This window comes from Sciurus vulgaris (genome assembly GCF_902686455.1).
Source record: "Sciurus vulgaris genome assembly, chromosome: 3".
NCBI classification, from domain to species: Eukaryota; Metazoa; Chordata; class Mammalia; order Rodentia; family Sciuridae; genus Sciurus; species Sciurus vulgaris.
This window is the reverse complement of record NC_136463.1, coordinates 165,423,963-165,431,817: the sequence shown is the minus strand read 5'-3', so window position 1 is coordinate 165,431,817 and position 7,855 is coordinate 165,423,963. Positions and strand designations below refer to the sequence as shown.

The following is a 7,855-nucleotide window of genomic DNA, read 5'->3' as shown; positions in this document are numbered from 1 at the left end:
GCATATGGCAGAGAAAAAGTAGGAAAGATTCTTGTCCAAAGGGCTTAAAAGTTTTGTAATTCAAAGAAGTATCATTAACTACATTCCAAAAAAATTAAACATGTAACTTTATTTCTCTAAATGATCCAAATAACTAAGGTTTTAACTGAGTTATCAATTTGTTTATGTCTATATAATGGATTGCAAATTTAAAGATCACCAAAGATACCTGTGGCAAAACTATATTTTGAAACACATTTTGTAGAGACCTAACCATCAATGTTTTTTAAAATGTTAATTAAAAGCAACTTTAACACTTTTTTTTTTTTTTTTTGGTAAATCTTAAATGAAATTGCCTTCAGATAAAAAATAGGATGCAAAGTTTTTCTAGTATCTTAGAAGTAGTATGTCTTTGTAAGGAATGATTTTTAAACAAAAAGATTTTATACTGGAATTCTCATTCTGCTAATCGATGCTTTATTGGGGGTGTGAAAGCCTTACTAAAAGAAAATAGAAAAATTCAGATCTCAGTAGTAGATTGAATTCTAATGCATTTTTTCCCTATAGTCTTTACTTTTTGGTATATTTTATAAACTTCCTTAAATGGTGGGGATAGGGAGAAAGCGCCTTAACATTTAATGAATGAACAGCAACCTACCTACTTTCTTTTTGAGTATGTTCTTGAAAGAGGTAAATAAGGAAACCAATAGAGACAGTAAAAATGAACCATCACGAAGGACAAATTTTATCTCTTCCAAGTTTAAATGCTCCATTTATGCAAAAGTGAAATTATTTTTAAAAGCAAAACCAGAAAAGAATCTGACAATGGGTGTACTATCTGCATTTGTACTTTCAAGGCAGAAAATACACATATGCAAATATATACTAAGGTAGTATTCAATTTTGAGAAGTTATAGGCTTTCATTTGCAATAATAGAACCCAAGCCATTTACTGATGCATTTTTACAAAAGAAGCTATCTTATTTTTTTTGCAAAAGTTCATAGTAAGTAGTAGCCTGTTTTTAAATTCCTGAATTCATAAATATAGTAATAATTATGGTATTAAGTTATCAAATTCTGAAGCATACAGTATATGTTTTTCCTTTTACACTAGCATCCATTTGCAATTCATTTCTCCCATATTCAGTGTCAATCCACTGTCTCCGATGAAAAGTACATGGTGTAGACTTACCCAAAAAGCACATCTTATTTCTAAAATGGAATTCCCAGTGAAAATTTATCACTTCTCAGTGAATTTTTTGGAGTTGGCATGTGTTTTAAAAGAAATCAAATTGGATCTGGAAGAAATTTGGGGGGAATTCTGGAAAAGAGATTCTTATTCTCTCCCTCTGGATTAAGTTCTGGGGTTGGTATAGCCACCTTGCAAGTGTAAAGAAAGTTTCTAAGAATTATGTCAACAGGGAGGGCCTAGATAAAAGAAAGAGAAAATCACTTGAACCTCTAATATACACACCTATATACCCTTTCTTATTCAGCTGGGAAAGCCCAGAAGCAATACATCCCTATAACAATGAGCACACCTAGCATCCCAACATTGATTTCTAATATCATCCTCCAATAATAAAAGGAATGAGGGCCTCTTGGAGAAATGTCTGAATCTAGGACTGAGCCAAAATATACAAGATGACCCTGGAGAGTCTTATAGTGCTAAAGTAAAAATGTTTTCCCCTACTAAAACTTTTCCAGTGATGAGGGTATATATAACAGACAGAACAGCCAACTGAAAGAGTTCCTAATGGACAAAGCCAGGATAATTTGAGCAACAAAATTAATAAAACAGTATTGCAGTATAACCTACAATACAAAATATCTATGAATCCACATTGATATCAATAAATGATTGAATAAATAAATGGAGAAGAATGGACAACCTTTCTGAGAAGAATAATTACAAATAATTTATGTAGACACTCCACATTGCAGGAGGTTGGAGCAGGACAGCCCATTCCTATGGTGTGGGCTACTTATAATGAGTCCCTTCCCAAAAGCATACTATGGAAAGTGGGTCTAGCCTGGGGGTAAGGGGGAGCCCACAGTTACAGAAGAGAAAGCTGATAACCACTACCTCAGCCAATTGATCAAGACTAATGTCAACTGTGATAAGTTGTGTTGGCAGTGTGTACCATTCATATGATAGGATGAGAAGGGTATTTCATTTCTTTAGTCTTACTCCCCCAAACATATAACCCCAGATAATCATAACACAACATTAAACAAGCACTTTCAGCTGGGCAGATCCCAGTGAAGTCCTGGTGGCTCCACTGCTGCACCTGCTGCCCCCACTTCAGCCAGGAGCATCTGCCTGTACCCCTCGCAGATCAGCTCTTCCAGGGTCTTTATCCTAGTGATGCCCCGCTATTGCGCAGGGGTTTGCTGTAAGGCCCACGGGAGATGGAACAACAAAGACTGGAAGCTGAGATGTACCAATTTCCTCTATGTAACAAAAAAAGATTTGAAAAGTGGTTAAGGAATATGAAAGGGAATAATCGGTTCCCATACCAGTTCCTGTGCAGTAACCATTTTACTCCTGACTCTTTTGATATCAAATGGGGTATTCGTTATCTAAAGCAAACTGCAATTCCAACAATATTTTCTTTGCCTGAAAATTGTCAGGGCAAAGACCCATCAAAAAACGTCTCAGAAGAGAAAAATTGGAAGATGAGAAAAGCCAAGTTAGAAGAATCTTTTGCATCAAATGAGATAAAGAAAATTACAGTAACCACAGATGTGCTTCCTAAACATGCATAATTGCTTGGTTCTTCTGCCATAATGAAGCCACCACCTCTAAAGCCAGGAAGCATACAAAATAAAATATTAACTCTTAATCTAGTTAAGCAAAACATGGAAAAACTAGAATCTAACTTGGAAATATCAATTAAAACCAAGGTTTAGGTGTAGTAGGATATCACACATCTTTTGCAAATCAAAATTCTACAACTTTTACTTTGGCAACTTCAAATTCAGAAGGTATTCCGCAGTTTTCAAAAATCCAAGAATCACTTGAAATAATTACCAATCATCTTGCCAATCCAAACTTTACCAAACAATTCCATGGAAATTAAGCCAGCACAGGAAAACCCATTCTTATTCAGCAAAATTAATCAAAGACTTGAAGATGTAAACACAAATAAAGAATCTGTTTTTGCCATTTTTGTGTCCAAGAAAATTCTAAACCTGTAGTTAAATCTTTTTACCTATCCTAAAAGAATCAATGGAAATGGCAGACAGACGTTAAAGATTCTTATATAAAGATGTAGATCACAGGGAAGAAGTTCTACAAATTGAACATTCTTACTGCATACAAGACATAAACAGAATCTTTGGCAAAAAGTCTCCAAGCTACAAAGATAATTCTTGAGAAACCCTTAAAAGCCAGTTAAAACAGGAAAAATAGCTATCTGAAAAAAATGTCAAGATTTTCGAAAACCATTTCACAATACATGAATTTATACTGATACAAAGAGGTTTTTAAGTTACCATTTTATATACTCTCTTTCCAGCTAAACCAAATTTCATGTAAAGTTTGCTTTTTCCTGTGTAATTTTCTCATCTTAATAAAACTACAGAAGTGCTCTAATATTATGAACTGCATCCTGTTCTTAAAATGTTCATTAATAAGAAAAGCTAGAGAGTTCTTGGAATGAAGAGAAAAAATAGTTATATTACTGCATAATCTCCCAAATTAAAATGCAGTGAATAAATAATAAGAGGCCATCATAAAATGTGAGGACAATGATATGGTCAAAACATCCCAGAATAGAGCAACCCCAGTTCTACCAGTGGTACATAACTTGACCAAGATACTTATCAAGATTGAGCCTCAATGGCTGAGATTTTGGCACTTGCCTGGCACATGTGAGGCTCTGGGTTTGAGTCTCAGTACCCACATATACAGGTGATCAACAAATATATGAAAAAGTGCTCATCATCCCTAGTAATTAGAGAAATGCAAATAAAAAACCACCCTAAGATTTCATCTAACTCTAATTAGAATGGTTATTATCAAGAACACAAGCAATAATATGTGTTGGCGTGGATGTGGGGAAAAAGGCACACTCATACATTGCTGGTAGAGTTGCAAATTGGTGCAGCCACTCTGGAAAGCAGTATAGAGATTCCTTAGAAAACTTGGAATGGACCACCATTTGACCCAGCTATCCCACTCCTCTGCCTATACCCAAAGGATTTAAAATCAGCATACTACAGTGACACAGCCACATCAATATTCACAGCAGCTCAATTCACAATAGCTAGATTGTGGAACCAATCTAGATGCTCCTCAACTGACAAATGGATAAAAAAAACTGTAATATATATATATATATAAATAATGCACAATGTAATATATATATATATGCACAATGGAATATTACTCAACCATAAAGAAGAATAAAATTATGGCATTTGCAGGCAAATGGATGAAGTTGAAAAATATCATGCTAAATGAAATAGGCCAAGCCCCAAAAAACCAAAGTCCAAATGTTTTCACCTAAGTGCATGATGATATAAAATGATGGGGATTGGGGGGGAGAAAAGAATGAAGGAACTTTGGATGATGTAGAAGAAAATGGGGTGGGAGAAGTTGGGGGACAGAAAGATAGTAGAATAAAACAGACAGTATTACCCTATGTATATGTATGATTACATGAATAGTGTGAATCTACATTGTGTACAAACACAAAAATGAAAAGTTGTATCCTATTTGTGTATAATGAATCAAAATGCAGTCTGTAAAACTAAAAAATATTTTAATAAATAAAATAAAGGTATTGTGTCTGTCTACAACTAAAAAATATTTTTTAAAAAAGATTGAGCCTCAGTCCCTAATCTGAAAAATAAGGACCCTTACTAGATCTCTCATAGTCTGTTTCCTTGACGTTCCTTCCCTTTCTGTTTACTAACATACTTCGATTAGAACAGATTTTCTATAAGATGATGGCTACTTATACAACAGAAATTAGGTCGAATTTGATGTTAACCATTAGATTATCAATATTTATTGAATTCTCTGACATTTTGGCTATAGTTAGTTATCTGTAATATAAAAGGAAATGCTACGATTATAATTTTACTTCAGCTCTTAAGAGAGGTTCTTTAAACTTGAAACAATATGTATTTCAGTAACATATATAGCTGACCATCTTAATACATAGTCATTTAAATTTCTTAAAATTCCTATTTTTAAAGTTATACTTATAAATCAAAAATTTATGAGGTTAATTTTAAATATATTAGAAATCATGGTTTGTATTTATTTAATAGATGTAGCTTTTAAAGTTTGCATTTCTTTTTAAAATCCAAACAATAGAGCTATCCTTTATTACATATTCCATGTACTTATGTACATCTTACTCAAATTTATAAGCAAAAATATAGATTAGTGATGATGGCCTTAGATAAAGCTAATCTCAGGAAAGAGAAGTGATAGTGATATAAATAAAATATAATGTTTATAGCAAATGAATTTAAGAAAATAAGTTTAAAAGCAAAGACTTTGTGGTAACAACACAAAAGTGGACAATGGATGATATGCTTCCTGACAAAGTTAAATAAAAAATACTACTATTTAAAAGGATGGTTTTGAGAATTCTATAAGGTAACAGACATGTTTTTGGACTTGAAAAATAGGAGGTCCTCAATAAATATTAGTTGACTAAATAGCAAAGAAGAAGACAACTAATATTAGACAAATCTCATTTGAGACACTCTACAGTACTCCTCAAAAATATCAATGTCGTTAAAAACAAAAAGTTTAAGAAATGCTCTGAGCAAAGAAGCACTTAAAAAGGCACAATGAGCTGTGCTTGGTGGTACAAAATAGGGCTGGGGGTGTGGCTCAGTGGTCAAGTGCCCTGGTATCAAAGAAAGAAGGCACAATGACTAAGTGTAATATGGAATCTCAAAACAACAACAAAAAAAGAAAATAAAGAGTAAGTAAAAATGAAGGACATCTGAATAAAGTATAGAATTTAGTTAATAATAATGTGTCAATATTAGTTTATTGGATGAGACAAATTTACCATACTAATAAGATGTTAATAATAAGAAAAACCAGATGTGAGTATATAGGAATTTTATATACTATCTTTATGCTAATCTTTATTCATAAAGATTCATATCTTTATGAATATGAAGGGTCAAAAGCTCCTGTGTTAATGTAAGAATGTTTGGAAGTGAAATGTTTGGATTATGAGAGCTATAACCTAATCTGCCTACTCTAGTTTGAATGCACTGAGTGAGTGATAACTGTAGGCAGGTGAAACTGACTCAAGAGGAGGTTCCCCAAGGTCTTCTCTGCAGACCCTTCCCCTCTCTCTGGTTCCTGGACACTATCAGCAAAGAAGTCTCCCTCCTCCATATCCTTCCACTATTGAGTTCTTCCTCACCTTGAGCCCCGAACAGTGGAGTCAGCTTACCCTGGACTAAATCTCTAAAACTGTGAGCCAAAATAAACCTTTCCTCCTCTAAGTTGTTCCTGTCAGGTATTTTGGTCGCAGTGATACAAAGTTGATCAACACACTTAACAACTTCTGGGTAAATCTAAAAAACAGTTATAACATTTTAAAACATTTTTATGAAAAATTACTTGAACCTTGATTCTTGCATTATCTTTTAAAAAGAAGCCTCATCCCTTGACCTTTTATTAAAAAACAAAAAATTTGTTTTGCTTAAGCCAGTTTCTGTTGGGCTATGTATCACTTTCAATGGATCAAGACCCAGCTGATAAATGGCCTCTATGGAGAATCTTTGTTATTTCCATACTATTTGAACGGATATTTTTTTCCTAAAAACATTTGGTATATAACAATGCAGTATTTTTCACTTAAAGCACTTAAAATGTGTTGAGAGGGTGGATCTCATGGAAGCATTATTATCACACAAAAAGTCTAATTTAATGTACCCTTGTACATTTATACTTGAAAGTGCTGTTCACCTCACATACAAGGAAGAAATCCAGTTTGCTTTCCAGAGGAGCCTCCTCTATATTGTCCACTAAGTAGGTACTTCAAAGTCTATAGACTTGGGCTAGGGAAGATCAAAAGTAGAGAGCAACAATACCAGTGGTTGGAAGGAGAAATTGTTCAGAGAACAACGGCAGGTTGAAGGTAGGAGCAGGGAAATGGTGTAGATAGAAAAGGAATTCTGACTTGGGAAAGCATCATATCAATTCTGGCAGTGAACATCTAACACATGTCCAGTCACCATTTCAAGCAGTAAGAACTGTCTAAGGGTATTCCACTGTTTAATAGGCCAGAGCATGCCCAGCAATTTCCAAGACAGCCTTCTTAGATGAAGCCTTCCAGGCATCGCAGATTCTCCTGATCACTAATTTTTGCACCTCATGCCTAAGCAACATTGCCTGTAACATTGACTAGCATGCCCACAATTGTCCATACCACAGAAAATGTAAAGAGAAAGAGAGGTGGGGGTGGGGAGACAGAGGGAAAAAGGGAGGGAGGGAGGGGAAAAACTTTTCCTCTAATATATAATACAATGTTCAATTCTTTTGAGATGATGGGAAATAGAGTTTGAATTTTTCTCTTTTTAAAAGATAATTATTTTTCATTCCATTCCTTTTCCCTGGTGGTAGTTAGGCCAGTTAGTACACTGTATCTAGGTTAGTAGGTTCCTGTGACTGTTGGCATATAGGGAGTTGTATCTCAAAGGATCTATTAAAACCAGCAGCCCACAAGTTTGTCCAGGGACAAAGCACAGCGCCACAAAAGTCACCGACTCAGAGAAAATGAGAGTAATGGATAAAATAGTTGGTAACAGGGAAAAATCCAAAATCCATATGTGAAAACCAAAAGTGTTTAGATTATAATGATTGTGCTGAAAACATGTTGCATTTTTT

At 34.2% G+C, this 7,855-nt stretch overlaps 1 pseudogene across 1 annotated transcript; it reads left to right on the top strand.

The window, feature by feature from the left end:
* Nucleotides 1-2,347: 2,347 nt before the first annotated feature.
* LOC306655787 (THAP domain-containing protein 5-like) lies at nucleotides 2,348-3,358 on the top strand (annotated as a pseudogene). Its single transcript has one exon. The product of its transcript is annotated as a THAP domain-containing protein 5-like (transcript).
* Nucleotides 3,359-7,855: the final 4,497 nt, after the last annotated feature.